The sequence below is a fragment of the Oryctolagus cuniculus genome, chromosome 16 (genome assembly GCF_964237555.1).
Source record: "Oryctolagus cuniculus chromosome 16, mOryCun1.1, whole genome shotgun sequence".
Lineage (NCBI taxonomy): Eukaryota > Metazoa > Chordata > Mammalia > Lagomorpha > Leporidae > Oryctolagus > Oryctolagus cuniculus.
In genome coordinates, this window is record NC_091447.1 from 29736935 (window position 1) to 29753469 (window position 16535).

At 45.1% G+C, this 16535-nt stretch overlaps 1 protein-coding gene across 6 annotated transcripts in view; it reads left to right on the plus strand.

Moving 5' to 3' along the window:
* The first annotated feature begins 2772 nt into the window (after nucleotides 1–2772).
* RALA (RAS like proto-oncogene A) overlaps nucleotides 2773–16535 on the plus strand; it is a 71996-nt gene continuing 58233 nt past the window's right edge. For 2 of the 6 annotated variants that reach the window (XM_070059758.1, XM_070059759.1), the window contains exon 1: nucleotides 3014–3153. The gene's annotated coding sequence lies outside the window, so the exon portion shown is untranslated. Of the gene's footprint in view, nucleotides 3154–16535 lie in introns of all 6 variants that reach the window. The other 4 variants (XM_002713768.5, XM_017344442.3, XM_070059756.1 and 1 more) reach the window with 4 other exon arrangements.

Sequence of the window (16535 nt, forward strand, 5' to 3'; positions counted from 1 at the left end):
AAACTAGTAATTAGTCTTTGATTTGCTGCTGTAGCTATTATTTACAGGGCTTTAGTTATTTGTGGCTTTCTGAAGCCTGTGCTCAAAATGAACTATTTCTGACAGCTTTATGCTTGGTTAGCATAGCTGTGAACAACCAAGAAGCAGATGAGACAGGCTGAGTAATGAATGTGCGGTTGTCTTTCATCCTCTTCCTATTGCTCACTGTTCTGGAAGTCACCTTCCATTCAGTTTTCCACTCAGCAGGTTTGTGCAACTTACTATCTTCGATGCTTTGTCTGTGGTCAGTTTAACTAAGCTACTGTCCATGACAAGGTTTAAAAGTTACTAAATGTGTAATATTTTATTTCATAAAGTTATGAAGCTATGCTAGTTACCGTTGTCACATTCAGTTTCTAACCCCATGGTCCTTATAAGACCATTAAGCTCTTTTTGCTACAGAACAGGCTTAGAGGTATGGCTCTCATTTTCCTTCACAAGCAACCCTCTGGATCATTCAGGACGGGTATTTCTTTGCGTGGGGTGTCCCACACCTGCACTTATTCCCTGCTAAATAAATACTGTTCTGGGGTCAGCAATGTGGCATAGTAGGTAAAGCCACCACCTGCAACCCATTTGGGCACTGGTTCAAGTCCGGATTCCTCCACTTCTGATTCAGCTCCCTCCTAATGTGCCTGGGAAAGCAGCAGAGGATGGCCCAAGTGCCTGGGCCCCTGCACCCACATGAAAACCCCAAAGAAGCACCTGGCTTTGGCCTGGCCCAGCCGTGGTTGTTCTGGCCATCTGGGGAATGAACCAGCAGATGGAAGATCTGTCCATCTCTGTCTTTTCTTCTGTTAATTCCTCCTTTCAAATCAATCTTTAAAAATAAATAAGTAAATCCTGTTCCTATTTGTGCATGCAAGAAAAATAAAGACCATACTGTTCTCATTTCCATTTTATTCCATTATCCATTGTATGGCTGTTAATACATCTAAATATACATCTATTCTAGAAAAATTGAGGGTAATATGTATTTAAATAATCTAAGAACTAAATTGTAAATGAATGGATTTCTCCTATTTTAAACTTTATCACTGCAAATAGCTAGCTCCACTGGCCATAGAGCCAGAGGTTAGTAGGTTGCACAAATACATGCTAAGTAGGAAAGTAGATGTCAGAATACTGACCTGTGGATGGACATGTATCATCACATGGGGTCTATAAAAAATGTCGTATTTTAGTAATCTTCCCAAGTAAAAGCATGGAGAAAGAAGTTGTTTTCAAACGATTCTCCATGAAGTGCAGCGGTCTGCTTGGACATGGTACTGTAAGCCCATGGTGTTTCTAACTTCAGCCCAGCTGCCCCTTACACCTCTAGACGCATACAGCAACTGCCACTAGGTAGCACCACTGGCACTTCAAACTTCCAGGGCCAAAATCAAGCTCCCTTTCTGCAAAAAGAAGTTCCAGAGTCCCTAGCTCGCCCTTATTTCATCCGGTATAGCATACCTTAATCCTACTCCTCCCCTAAAACAAAGTAAGGTCCCTTTATTGCCACTTCCCTTCTCTTACCCAACAGCTTCCTCCAGAAATACATATTCAAGTCGCTGCCTCTCAGGTGAGTCCTTAGATTTTCTCTTCTTCTGCGGTGGCCCTTTGTCTCAAGTTCTCTCCTCGTCCTGCTCCTCCCCTCAAAAAATCCGTTCTCCACCAACAGAACAGTTTAGGTTGAAATTCTGTCCAGGGTCCTTCCTCTACATTGCCTCACCAGAGAATGGAACAGTCATGCTCCATTTGACTCCTGTATGCTTCTTCAACCTCATCTTTTTCAGCAACGCAGCCTTGAACTTTAAGACCTGTAATTACTACTTAAGTCTTTTCAACACACGCTATTTGTCCTGGTGCTACAGTGCATTCTGCCTGGATCCCGATTTGTCATCCGACCCCTGATTTTGTGCTTGGAAATGCTACCTATCTTCTAAACTCCCAGAGTTCACAAAAGCATCCTACTCTTTCCTCTACATTCCTCGATAAAACATACTTCCAAACACAAGTACTTGCTTTCACAACTGCCTTCTAGAATGGGCCTTTCTCGAATGGGTAAGAAAAGCTCCTATTTGGTACTAAAATGGTTTGTGGGGAGATAAGAATCTGCAGCTGCAACCCGGATGTTAGGCAAACGGATTCAAACATACGGAGAAATTTAAATGAAACAACCGATTTAGTCAACTTTTCACTTAAGCTATCAAATCACAGCACCAAAAGGGCTGCAGGATGACCTCAAAGCTACATGAACTTACAGAGGCGCAAGGGGGCCTGAGACCCCTCAGACAGGGCCCGCAGACCATCCGCAGAGGCGAATTTTGCAGGGGTCAACAGTGAGCTAGGAGGCTCAGGCCAGCCCGCGGAGACCCTCCAGCCAGGGCAGGCGCCTGACCACCCTCCTGGGATTCGGCCCACAACGAGCCACGTCGCTGGTTCCACTGGAAAACCCCAGCCAGCGACCCGCGCAGCCTCCCAGTACCCTAAGTCGCCGGGGAAGAAGAGGGCTGCCCCCATTAAAACCAAGATGGCGGCCTCCGCTCTCCCCTTTCTCCCCGGGAACCCCCTCCTAGTCCCCAGAAAAGAGACAAGGACGTCGCGGCGCGACGCCGAGATCCGGGCACCTCCGCCGAGGCCCGCGGCCACTCCCGGGTCCCCGGGAGGTGACTTCGCCTCGCTGGGCGCTGAAAGCCCGGTGGAGGATCGCTCGAAAGGCAGGGCACTCCGCCCTACGCGGCAAGGGGCGGAGGCCAGCCAGCCCGCGCCTCCCAAGCCATTGTTCTTCAGCCCAGGACGGCGATCGCCCTCCTCTCCGCCCGCGGACAGGAAGTCACTCTCCAGCCGGCCCCACCCCGCTCCCCAGCGCCCCGGAAGTGATCTGCGGCGGCTGCTGCAGAGCGGCCAGGAGGAGGGTGGATCTCCCCAGAGCGGAGTGGCAGAGTCGTCCGCTTTCCCCTCCTCCTCCGCCTCCTCCTCCTCCTGCCGCCCAGGCTCCGCCGCCGCCCGTCGGACTCCTCCTGCCGCTCCCGGCGCGGAGCCTCCCAGACAAGGGCCGAGCCCCCTCCGGCCGGAGCCAGCGCGGCCGCGGCTTCAGAAGCCCGCGGGGCTGCGGACCGGCTCGAGGTGCAGGTGAGCGATGCCTGCCCGGGCCACCCCGGGAGGGCCTGGGGGACCGGAGCGGCGGCGGGGGTGTGTCCGGGTGGCGGCGGGCCCAGGCCCAGGCGCAGCGTCCGGCTGCCGAGATTGCACATTCCGGGTTAGAGCTGCGGTACGAGCCTGGGCTGGAATCCTGGGGGCCATGGGTTCGCCGCCGTGCGGGCGAGTGCACCCCCTGGGAGCGAGCGGCGAAGTCCCCCGAGTTGGCCTCGCGCGAAGGTCACCTCGCATCTCTGGCACGCCGCACCGAGGTCCCCGCCCGGGCGGTGCCGGAGACCTGGGGGGACCCTCTGCCGCCGCAGTCCCCGCGCCTCACTGCGCCCCTCTCCTCCTTCCCTTTCTTTCCACTCCTTGCCTGTATCGGAGCAGTTGCCTTTTAAGCGTCTCCGCCAGGGTTTTGTGCCAGTTACAGGGATGGCTTTTTCAGACCGGAGTCATTAGACGCTCCACACCGAACTGAACAGCTGGCCCTGGGCTGTAGCACAGATTTAGCCCACGTTCAGGTAATCAGCCTCTAGGAAGAGGAAGGCAGCGTGGATGTTTGGGGTGGGCGGGTGGTTGTTTGCTCTGTGATTCGTTCCTGAAAGATTTCCAGAAGTGGAAGATGTGATTTGTGTGCTTCAGTCCGAGCAGCCGTGTGTAAGTCGGCGGAGGTGCCGGCGCTCGGGGATGGGCAGTGCCGTTTAAGGTTTAGAGAGATTTAGGGAGTAAACTGGGCTTTGCTTGGAAACCTGAATGTCCAGAACCGTGAGCGCTCACCCAGGTGTCGTAGGGGTAGTGCGAGAACTCCAGTGCCACGCCCTAGGTGTCAAGCTGAAAAGCACCTTGATTTACAAATCGTTGATGGTGGTGGTGGTGGTTGGGGGTGGGCGCACGGTTTATAAAGGCGTGTCCTAAGTGCATTCTTTTCCTGGGAGAAATTACAGCTTTAATCATGTTCCAAAAATTGAATACAAAATTTTTAAAAAGCTTACCGCAGAAGGAATTCCTTTTAGCTTATGTATACTAGTGAATTTAAATTTATCTTATTAACGTATGTTTTTGTCTGTTAATACATTATTATCATAAAATGACTCTTGTGACTTAAATCGTTGTTTTTAAGCCTTTGGTTTCTTCAGGGCAGGAGCCATGTCTTACTCATCATTGTGTTTCCATGTCTAGAACATAAAAGCTTTTCATACATTTCTTCACTGATTGAATAAACGTCTAGATGATCTCATATTTGCCTTCCACGTTTGCTTGTTTTGTGTGTGTGTGTGTGTGTGTGTTTATGTCAGGTTCTAGGCACATGTTCTTCAGCAGGGTCACAGAACAACTCAAGAATTCATTACCTTAAAAAACTCTGTCCCCCTGAAAGGTTAAAATAATTTGGGGGACTGTGATTGGAGATTATAATCAATTGTATCCCATTGTTGGTCATGTCCAGGGTTAGCAGGGAGAGATGTTCTATTGATAGGCAGAAAGTTTATGTTCAGAGTTGATAACCATAGCTTGTGTTAATCAAAAAGAGGAAGTTGGGAGTCACCAGTGTTTGGGAAACGGTGCATCACCGATTTGCTTGCAATGGCTGATTTTCCCATGGATACATGAAATCCTCTGACTTCCAGCTATGATCTTTCATGTTTCTGAGATCCAGATGCTGTTCCCTGGTGTGCCTGCTGAGTGTGCAGTCATCTGTATCATTTATTTTGAAGCAGTAATTCATTACAACACTTTCAGTGTAGGGCTTTCAGAAAAAAAGAGCCAATTATAGGAAAGAATTTTGTCTGCCATTTGTGAAGAAGATTTTTGTCTATAGATAGTTAGATTACTTTCACTTTAGGGAGGGCCAAGTTAAAAAAAAAAGTGCTGATGTCTTCTTTCCTCTCCCAAGTAGCTGGTGGTAGCCTTGTACTGATTTTTCCAAGGATGGCTTCTACAGAACATAATTAACTGTACTGGCATCACTTTTTGTATATGTGTATATCAGTGTAATACATACTTGTATTCTTTAATAAAGGGGTAGCAAGGACAATCACCTCTGTGAATGATAATGAGGAAAAACTATGATTTTGAAGGAGACAATTTATGATTTTCATTGTTTCATAAATGTTTTAATTCTTAGACATTAAAGAGAGGGGAGCCTGCAATTTCTTATTTCAGTGACATTTCCACTGTACGGAGATTAGATTTCCCTTCTTTAATCTAATAACCTTCTTGATAATAAGTTATCATATATTGATTGCCTAACAAGCATTGTGATAACAGCTTTACTTTTATTAGTTCTAATCTCTGCCATACCTCTGCAAGATAGGTAGTTTTCCTATATTTTACCAAGGCCAAATGAAGTGATTTCCCAGAGGCTAGGCACGTAGCTAGTTAGTGTGTAGTAGTGCTTGGATTTGAAAGTACAGTAACAGTTTCTGACAGGACTGAATGTTGCAGTTAATCCTAAAAGGCTGACCAAAAGGCAATTCTAATTGAGCTGAGTTTCAGGAAAGTAAAGATGCTGATCTTCTCAGCACTCTTGGCCATCAGGTGTGACTTGAGTTGCCAGTGACCCTGCTGGCCAGGTGGCCTCAAGCATTGGCTACTTTCCTCTATCCCAATGTGTCTGCACATACAGTGTAACTGTGCCTCACACACAGCCTGTGTGTCCCATGATGAAAAAAATGACTGGCATTGTTCTGAGTTGTCCTGGTAGAGGATTAGTGCAGCCTTGGTGTCTGATTTCTGCTTTTTTACTGCAAGTCTCTGTTTGACAGGAGTACCATAAACCTACTTGGTGTGACATTTTCTTGAACTCAACCATTTTTAGTTCTTTCTTCACTAACAGGGGGAAGAGATTATGGGATGGTAGTAAGAATGGTTTTAGAAGCACAATGCTGGGTGTGTTTTTACCACTGGAGACCATAAATCATTTTCTCTTTGTATTAGTATGGAGGCTTTAAGGTGCCAGAACTCTTGTAGGTTCTGATTGCTATTCATTGCTAGTAGAATTCTCTTCGCTCTTTCCAAGCCTTTGCACTTTTTAAAAATACACTTTTAACTGGGCTTAATTTGAAGGTTATGTTCTCTTCCTAGGTTTTTAAAAAAAGTATTTGTATAGCTCTAAGCAAAAAACTCATTCTGTACCCTCCATAAGTAACAGCTATTCTTTGGTTTTTCGGTAATTCTTAGATACCTGTCTTACTACTTTATTGCATTCATAAAGATTTTATTACCATATAGAGAAAAAAGAAATTAAAACCATGTAAGCTTAGAAGATGTGTAAATTTCAGAAGAGAATTTGTATCCTTGATTTAATTATGCCTGAAGATGAAGACTTATTTCTTCAAAGTCAAGAGGAAAGTACAAACCAAAAAAAGAAAGCTTCCATAAAATATTATGATGCTGTTAAGGCCTTCACAGCTAGAGTCCTGTATTAAATGTAGTAGACAAATCACTTGACACAAGTAATTTTACAGTCTGGGATCCAATTTCATTGCTGAATTCACTTTTAAAACTAAGTATCAGGATCTGACAGTGTCATTTTGAACACTAGAACACAGCAAGATTGTGAAATGACTTCTACTCCGAGATGCATTGTGAAGGTGGGGCAAAGATCCCCATTTTCCACAAAGATTGTGATTGTGGCCATCTAAGCCATAGTATCTCAGGGTTTCATGTGCAGTTGAGTAGCTAGTACAGTCCTCCATTGAAAGTGGAAGTTGCCACACTGAATTGCAAGTGCTTTAGTTCAGCTGCGCTGTTGAGATCTACTCTGTGAATGACTTCAGTAGCCTTCTAGCCTCTGGTTGGCCCTCCGCTAATCTTTTCCCCACACATGGTTAGGAAAATCATGATCCTCCCCAGCTTAAAATCCTCTCATGTGTATTCCTTTTGCCCATTAATAAAATTCAGACTCCTTTAACCTTGATTTCATTTACAAAACCCTCAAGGTATATCCTTTGCCGGGCTAGCCTCACCTCTTCCGTGATATTCAGTTCCAGCAGTCCCCAGCTCCAGGAATGCTAGTGTTTACTTTTCCATTTCCTCTTCCTGGAATTCTAGCCACTCCTCCTTCCTCCAATCTAGTGTACCCCTACTGCTCCTCAGAACTCAATTTAGGTTATGCCTCTCCAAAAATTATACCTTGATTAGGCTGTTGCTGTGGACCCCATTCCTAAAATAGATAGATAGATAGATAGATAGATAGATATTTCTCTGATGTGCTGCCATGACCTCTGTTGCAGCACTTACTATACTGTAGAGAGTGCGTTCATTAGCCTGTTGTAAATGTTGTTGATTGCTGTCCATAGAAACCTCATAAACACACACACACACACACACACACACACACAGAGGCCTTTATCAGAAGTTCCCAAATTGGGCCCCGTGTTGTGGTAGAGGTTGAGCCTCTGTCTGCATTGCTGGAGTCCCATAAGGGTACCAGTTCGAGTCCTGGCTGCTCTACTTCTGATCCAGCTCTCCACTAGTCTGTCTGAGAAAGCAGTGGAGGACCCCTCCACCCAGAAGGGAGACCCAGAAGAAGCTCTTGACTCCTGGCTTCGGCCTGGCCCAGCCCCGGGCCATCTGGGTAGCGGTCATTAGAAAATGAACCAGTGAATGAAAGACTTCTCTCTCTCCTTCTTTATCTGTATTTATGCCATTCAAATAAATAAAATAAATTTTTTTTAAAAAAGGAGTTCCCAAACTTAGTTTATGGTACCCCTATTTTATTAGTAATTTTTTCACAGTATCCCTAGGTTAAAAGAAACACTTAATAAGTTAATCCTTAAATAGTTAGGCCAAACAACTTAATAAGTTTCATCTCTTAACAACTTTGTGGCTATTTGAAAAAATAATACACAGAAACTAAAATAACTCATTCTTAACTGCATAGTACTCTTATTGCATGTGCAGTAATTTTTTTTTCAGCCAGTCTCTTGCATTTAAGTAACTTTTTTTTTCTTTTTCTTTTTTTCCCACAGGCAGAGTGGATAGTGAGAGAGAGAGAGAGAGAGAGAGAAAGGTCTTCCTTTTGCCGTTGGTTCACCCTCCAATGGCCGCCACGGCTGGCGGGCTGCGGCCGGCGCACCTCGCTGATCCGATGGCAGGAGCCAGGTGCTTTTCCTGGTCTCTCATGGGGTGCAGGGCCCAAGGACTTGGGCCATCCTCCACTGCCTTCCCAGGCCACAGCAGAGAGCTGTCCTGGAAGAGGGACAACCGGGACAGAATCCGGCGCCCCGACTGGGTGAACGGGACTAGAACCTGGTGTGCTGGTGCCGCTAGGTGGAGGATTAGCCTATTGAGCCGCGGCCAGCATTTAAGTAACTTTTAAGATTACTTTTATGCCGGCACCGCTGTTCATCCTCCACCTGTGGCGCTGGCACCCCAGGTTCTAGTCCCAGTTGGGGCGCCGTTCTGTCCCGGTTGCTTCTCTTCTAGTCCAGCTCTCTGCTGTGGAGATGGGCCAAGTGCTTGGGCCCTGCACCTGCATGGGAGACCAGGAGGAAGCGTCTGGCTCCTGGCTTTGGATCGTAATGGCCATTTTGGGGGGTGAACCAATGGAAGGAAGACCTTTCTCTCTGTCTCTGTCTCTCTCTCTCTGTCTCTCTCTCTCTCACTAACTCTGCCTGTCCAAAAAAAAAAATAAATAAAAAAAGATTACTTTATGATTACAGATGGTGTTACAATGAAAAGTTTTTTTTTTTTTTTTGCCAGGCAGAGTGGACAGTGAGAGAGAGAGACAGAGAGAAAGGTCTTCCTTTGCCGTTGGTTCACCCTCCAATGGCCGCCACGGCCGGCGCGCCGCGCTGATCCGATGGCAGGAGCCAGGTACTTATGCTGGTCTCCCATGGGGTGCAGGGCCCAAGGACTTGGGCCATCCTCCACTGCACTCCCTGGCCACAGCAGAGAGCTGGCCTGGGAGAGGGGCAACCGGGACAGAATCCGGCGCCCCTACCGGGACTAGAACCCGGTGTGCCAGCGCCGCTAGGCGGAGGATTAGCCTAGTGAGCCACGGCGCCGGCACAATGAAAAGTTTTGCATGCATTTATCTTTGTATTGTCTGAAGTGTGTCTTCAGGATAAATGCAAATTCTTCTAGCTATGTGGTTGTGCTGTTTAACACTCCACAGCAGTGTAGGAGAATACCTATTGCCTCACAGCTTCACCAGCAGCTGCACAGAGTTCGAATTTCTCCAATCTGGTGGTTAAGAAGTGGCACCTCATTGTGATTTTCATGTATATTTCTCTTACTACCAGTGAATTGGACTTTTTCCCCCATATGCTTAAGAGTCATTTTAATATTCCTTTATATTATTTGTGTTATTTGCCAAATTTCTATACAATTTTTGGTGATTTTTTTTTCTTAGCTTTTTTTTTTATTTAAAAAAGATTTATTTATTTGAAAGGCAGAGGCAGAGAGAGGGAGAGGGAGAGGGAGAGAGGGAGGTCTTGCATCCACTGGTTCACTCCCCAAATAACCACAGTGGCTGGAGCTGAGCCAATCTGCTCAGGAGCCAGGAGCCAGAAGCCAGGAGCTTCTTCCAGGTCTCCCATGCAGATACAGGGACCTAAGGACTTGAGCCATCTTCTACTGCTTTTCCAGGCCACAGCAAAGGGCTGGATCGGAGCAGAAAGGCCAGGACTAGAAGCGGCACCCATATGAGATGCCAACACTGCAGATGGTGGCTTTACCTGCTACGCCACAGCGCCGGCCCTTCTCTTTAGCTTTTTATTTGAAAGACAGAGTTACAGAGAGGCAGAGGCAAAGTGGAAGAGAGAGAGAGGTCTTCCATCCGCTGGTTCACTTCCCAAATGACCCCAACAGTAGGAGTTGGGCTGATCTGAAGCCAGGAGCTTCTTCCTGGACTCCCATATGGGTGTAGGGGCCCAAGGACTTGGGCCATCTTCTAACTTAAGATTTATTTATTATTTTTTTATTTGAAAGGCGGAGTTAGAGAGCAAGAGAGCGAGAGAATTCTTCCATCCACTGGTTCACTCTCCAAATGACCACAATAGCAAGAGCTGGGCCAGGCCGAAGCCAGGAGCTTCTTCCGGGTCTCCCACATGGGTGCAGGGTTCCAAGCACCTGGGCCATCTTCCATTGTTTTTGCATGCATATTAGCAAGGAGCTGGATTGGAAATGGAGCAACGGGGACTCGAACTGGTTATAGGCAGCGGCTTAACCTGCTATGTCACAGTGCACCTCAAATCAAGAGACTTTCATATGCTGTGCATAGACAGGCTTAGTATGCTGTGGTGTGTTATCTGATAGGGATAACTCTTCTTCAGTGTTTTTATGTATTTTATTTTCCATATGTACTTCAGTATCATTTGTCTTAACTCCATTAAAAAACTATTGAAGGGCTGGTGCTTTGGCATTATAGACTAAGCCTACACCTGTGGCGCTGGCATCCCATATGGCCATTGCAGCCAGTTGGGGAGTAAACCAGTGGATGGAAGACCTTTCTCTTTGTCTCTTTCTCTCTGACTATAGATAACTGTATCTTTCAAATAAATAAAATCTTAAAAAACTTTATTTATTTATTTTTTGACAGAGTTAGTGAGAAAGAGAGACAGAGAGAAAGGTCTTCCTTCCGTTGGTTCACCCCCCCAAATGGCCCCTACTGCTGGTGCGCTGCGCCAATCCGAAGCCAGGAGCCAGGTGCTTCCTCCTGGTCTCCCATGCGGGTGCAGGGCCCAAGCACTTGGGCCATCCTCCACTGCACTCCTGGGCCACAGCGGAGAGCTGGACTGGAAGAGGAGCAGCCGGGACAGAACCGGCGCCCCGACCAGGACTAGAACCCGGTGTGCCGGCGCCGCAGGCAGAGGATTAGCCTAGTGAGCCGCGGCACTGGCAAAAAACTTTATTGCGATCACATTAAACTTAAGACTTGAAGAGAACTGATACCTTGATGGTGGTGAGACATCTTCACCTAGAATAAGTTTTATCTATTTTCATAGGCCTGCTTTTATCTTTGAGAAGTGGCTTATAGTTTTCTTCATAAATGTTTTGAACATTTCTTATTAAGTTCATCCCTAGATGCTTTAACTTTTTGCCGCTATTATAGTTTTCTTACCTTCCATTATTATTCATGTATATTTTCATGAATATCTTCATTTTATATTGTGTTCATGCATGTTTTTGTTTTCCTACTACCTTGCTGAATTTTTTTTTAAAGGTTTATTTATTTAAGAGTCAGAGTTATATCAGAGAGAGGGAGAGAGAGAGAGAAAAAGGTCTTCCATCCGTTGGTTCACTCCCCAAATGGCCACAACGGCTGGAGCTGGGCCGATCTGAAACCAGGAGCCAGGAGCTTCTAGGTCTCCTTAGTGGGTGCAGGGGCCCAAGCACTTAGACTATCTTCCACTGCTTCCCCAGGCCGTCAGCAGGGAGCCGGATTGGAAGTAGGGGATCTGAGACTTGAGCCGGTGACTGTGTAGGCAGGCTGGTGCCACAGGTGGAGGCTTAACCTGGTACACCACAGCACCAGCCCCTGAACTTTTATTGCTTAAGTTACTTCAGTTTTTAAGTTCTCTTACGTTTTCCAGGTATACTATCTTGTCATCTGTTGAAATAGGGATTTTTTTCCCATCTTTTTCATTGTTAGGTCTGTTAGCCTTACCGAAGTGCATTGACTAATATCTCCAGTACAGTGGTTGAATAGCAGTGCAACAGTGTCTTTATTGTTTCACGTGTTGTCTTTGTGGCTACACAAATGCATGCATTTGTACTTGGATATTAATTTACCCATGAGTAGGGATTCCAAGATTGTAGTCCTTCAGTGTCTCCAGACTTAGTGGACGTGATGTGGTGAGATGCAAGAAAGGTTGACCTTTCTAGTGGGAAGTGGCAGAATACAGTGATAAGCTCGGTGGCCACTGCTCAGTGTTTCCCAGTCACATAACCAGTCCTGACTTCGCTTCACGCTTCTCCACACAGTTCTTCTTGATGTCACTGTGGTCTTCGCCCAGCCAATCAAGGATGGTGTGGGGTGACCTTGTGTTTCCCTTTTAAACTGAACCTACCACAGGTTTATGAAAATCTAGGAGTTCCTCTCTAGGCTTTTACAGTTTTAAGTGTTTCTGTGCTTTCAGATGAAATAGGCTGACTTTGGATTGATATGGTGCTGTCTTGGGCCCTTAGGTCCAAGGTGATACTGCAAGTCAGGTTTGTAATTAGAGGAGTTTATTCTTAGGAGTAGCTTAAAGTACACAGCTGTGGGTTGGTTCTAGACAGATATTTAGGGCCTGGATCATCTGGCTTTCAGAGGCAGTTCTGTCTCCAGAATTTGTTTATGCAGACCCAGGCCTCTGGCTGGAGCGAAATGTTGGTATAGAATAACGTGTTGTCCCGCCAGCCTGCACAACTTGTATCCATATGACAGTGGTGAACACACACCAGTTTCCTAAGTCTGGGGAGTGTTTTCATTTCACTGCCATCTAATTCACCCAGAAAGTTCAAGTAGCATACATTTTATAGAAGCTTAAAATTTCAAGATTACCTAGATCCAGGTATGAGCTCTTTTTTTTTTTTAAGATTTATTTTATTTATTTGAAAGAGTTACAGAGAGAGGCAGAAGCAGAGGCAGAGAGAGATCTTCCATCTGCTGGCCCACTCCCCAGTTGGCTGCATTGGCTGGAGCTGAGCCCATCCGGAGTCAGGAGCCTCCAGATCTCCCACATGGGTACAGGGGCCCAAGGACCTGGGCCATCCTCTGTTGCTTTCCCAGGCCACAGTAGAGAACTGGATCAGAAGTGGAGCAAACAAGACCCGAACTGGCATACACGTGAGATACTGGTGTTGCAGGCTGTGGCTTTAACCTGCTGCACCACAGCGCCAGCCCCTGAGTATGAACACTTAAGTTCACATCCTGTTGTTCATCTCTCATTCTAAATATTTCCTCTCCAAGGAGTGCTGGGTGATAGGGTATCTGTTAATTTCTTGTCCCTAATGTCAAGGAGCACCTCCCTAGAGCTCCCAGCAAACATCAGTCCATGTCCTTTTGTCCATCTTTGCTGTCCCAGGAGTGCTGGTAGGTAGGGTGTTTAATAGTCTTGCCAGCCGGCGCCGTGGCTCACTAGGCTAATCCTCCGCCTAGCAACACTGGCACACCGGGTTCTAGTCCCGGTCGGGGCACCGGATTCTGTCCCAGTTGCCCCTCTTCCAGGCCAGCTCTCTGCTGTGGCCCGGGAGTGCAGTGGAGGATGGCCCAAGTGCTTGGGCCCTGCACCCGCATGGGAGACCAGGAGAAGCACCTGGCTCCTGCCATCGGATCAGCGCAGTGCGCCGGCCGTGGTGGCCATTGGAAGGTGAACCAACGGCAAAGGAAGACCTTTCTCTCTCTCTCTCTCTCACTGTGCACTCTGCATGTAAAGAAAAAAAAGTCTTGTCCATAAGTTAAGGAGCTCTCATTACTTTGTGACTACTTTTTGTCAGTGACCAGCTGTCTGTCCCCACTGTGACCCATGCAGCCTTTTTCTCTTTGGACCTTGCCTTACTGGCAGGAATTCAGGCTTGGCAGCAAGAGGCGGATAGTTTTGTTTGGGGGACTCCCTGCCTGCCTTGAAGATCCTCAGGTCTCATCCCCATACATGGCTGCTACCCTGATGGCACGGCGTGGGCAGGCAGGTGACCTTTTCTGTTCCCTCTTTTCTTTCTTTCTTTTTCTTTTTTTCTTTTTTTTGTTGTTGTTGTTGTTGTTTTTGACAGGCAGAGTGGACAGTGAGAGAGAGAGAGATAGGCAGAAAGGTCTTCCTTTGCCGTTGGTTCCCTCTCCAATGGCCGCCGCTGACTCCCTCCTTTCCAATGTGAGGAAAATAATGTCTCCCTTTACCTCTCTGCGGAAGATGTTTAGTCTGTGACAGAAAATTCCCATCCCTTGAGGTCTTAGGTTTCTGGGACACTGGCCCTAGTCACTTAATGTCTAGGTAATTGGTAACTTTGCCACTACCCTATTAGTCTCCAATTTCTATTTCTTATGTCTACACACTATAAATAAGATAATTTTCTATGCTTGTTACTTCATTTATTCTTATTTGCTCTTTGTGATTTTCAGTAGCTTTATTGGTGTCTGAAAATAAAACCTGATCACTTTCTCTCCTTATCTCTTTCTTTTTTGTGCTTTGGCTGAGTTCATAAAACCCATTCTATCTTGTTTTGTTTTGTTAAAGTTTATATGTAGCTACAACTGTTGCTCTTTATATATTCACTGTTTATTTGGATTTCTTATTCTGTGAATAGTCTTTTTATGACCTTTGCTTTTTTATTTTTTTTGAGTGAGAAGCTGAATCTCCTTTATTAACATATATAAGTTTCACCCTTTTAAAATTCTATGATAATGTCATTTTTCTTTTTAAATAATTTTTATTTATTTGAAAGGCAGAGAGGCAGAAACAGATAAAGATCTCTCATCTACTGGTTCACTCTTCAGATGCCCACAGGTATAAAATTCTATGCCAAAAGCCTGCCTCTTTAGTGGTTGTTAGTTTAGTCACAAAGTTGTGCCACAGTCACTGCTACCTAATTCCAGAACATTTTCATTATTCCCCCCAAAAAAGCCCTGGCTCATTAGCTCTCACTCCACCTGTCAGCTCCTGGCAGCTACTAATTTACTTGCTGTCTCAACTTATTTACTTATTCAGGCATTTTTACATGTTATAAGTAGAGTCATATAATATATGGTCTTTTGTTTGTGGCTGCTTTTATATAACATAACATTGCAAAGTTCACCCATGTTCTAGCATGCATCGAGTCTTCATTTTTTATAGTTGATTAATACCCTATTGTATGAATATGTCACTTTTGTTTATCCATCACTGATGGACATTTGGGTGTTTGCATTTTGGGGCTTATATTGTATGATACTGCTGTGAACATCGTCAATACGTATGTTTTTGCATGGACACGTATTTTCATTTCTCTTATGTGTTTACCTAAGAGTGGAATTGCTGGGTCATATGTTAACTCCTATGTTTGTATTTTGAGGCTTTGCCAAACTGTTTTCTAAAGTGGTTGCACCATTTTACATTCCCACTAGCAGTCTGTGAGAGTTCCCAGTTTCTCCACATCTTCAACACTTGTTCATATTTTTTATTATAGCCATTCTAGTGGCTATAATTTCTTTCTTTCATCTACTGGAGTACTTTGTCTCAGTTCTCTTACAAAATCTGTGAAACAATCTGCACTTTTAGCATGTCATTTTCTTTCTAGATATCTTAGTTTGAGGTCCAAGAATGCTTTCCTTCATTATAAAAACTATAAATGAGAATTTTTGTTTGAACTTCCAGATTAGCTTTCCTTTTGATTTATTAAAAAGTTTTTCTGTTTTACAGTAGTGCAATGCAAGATGTTAAAACTTTAAATGTTAAAAGCATATTGTTACAAATAATGGCATAGCAAGTATTAAGACAAAATGTGTAAATTAGAATAATGAAGTGGGATTATTCATAATGAACACTGACAGTGTCTTTAAGTGATTGATGCTAGGTTTAATGCTGTGTTTATGTCCCTGTTGCTATGGAAGACATAAAGTGTGACCAAATTTTTTTAGTGGAAATTTATCACTTGTGTATACATGTTCTCACTTGATCTCTGTGTCAGCCAAGATACATAGGTGGGATGAGAGTTTATCCCAGCGGGAACATTCATTGACCTCAGTTTACCAGTGTTTTCTTGGATACACCTATCATTTAAAGATTTCAGCACCAATAAATAACTGTGTTGCTTTGACTTAAATGATACTTCAAAAGTATTTTGTAAGTTCAGCATTTTCATAAAGCTTGTGCATTCTCTGCATAATTATTTAATACTTTTAGTTCCCATTCATTCCCTCTTGGTTTCTGTAGGTTAAGAGAGCATAGACCAAAGAGATGATATTTATGCATCAGCTGCATGCCTGTTTCTACAGTGGTGATTCCTTTTACATTTGGATATAGTATAAAATGAGGCTGTTTTCTCCCAACTTCTTACTTCAAAATCTACAGAAAAGTTCAGCATATACAGGGAATGCCTGCATGCCTTTTTACCACCATTCCTTTTTATTGCTGAATAGTATTCCATTCTATGAATATGTCACAGTTTCCTTACCTGTTCATCAATTGATGGACAGTTTGGATTATTTCCACTTTTGGGTTATTGTGATAATCCTGCTATGAACTTTTGTGTATGAGTCACTTTGTGAACACATATTTTTTTTTAAAGATTTATTTATGTGAAAGGCAGAATTAAATAGAGAGGGAGAGAGAGAGATCTTCCATACTGTGGCTCACTCCCCAAATGTCCTCAACAGCCAGGTTTGGGCCAGGCCTAAGCCAGAAGCCAGCAGTTTCAGCCAGGTCTCCCACATGGGTGCAGGGGCCCAAGCACTTGGGCCATCCACTGCTGCT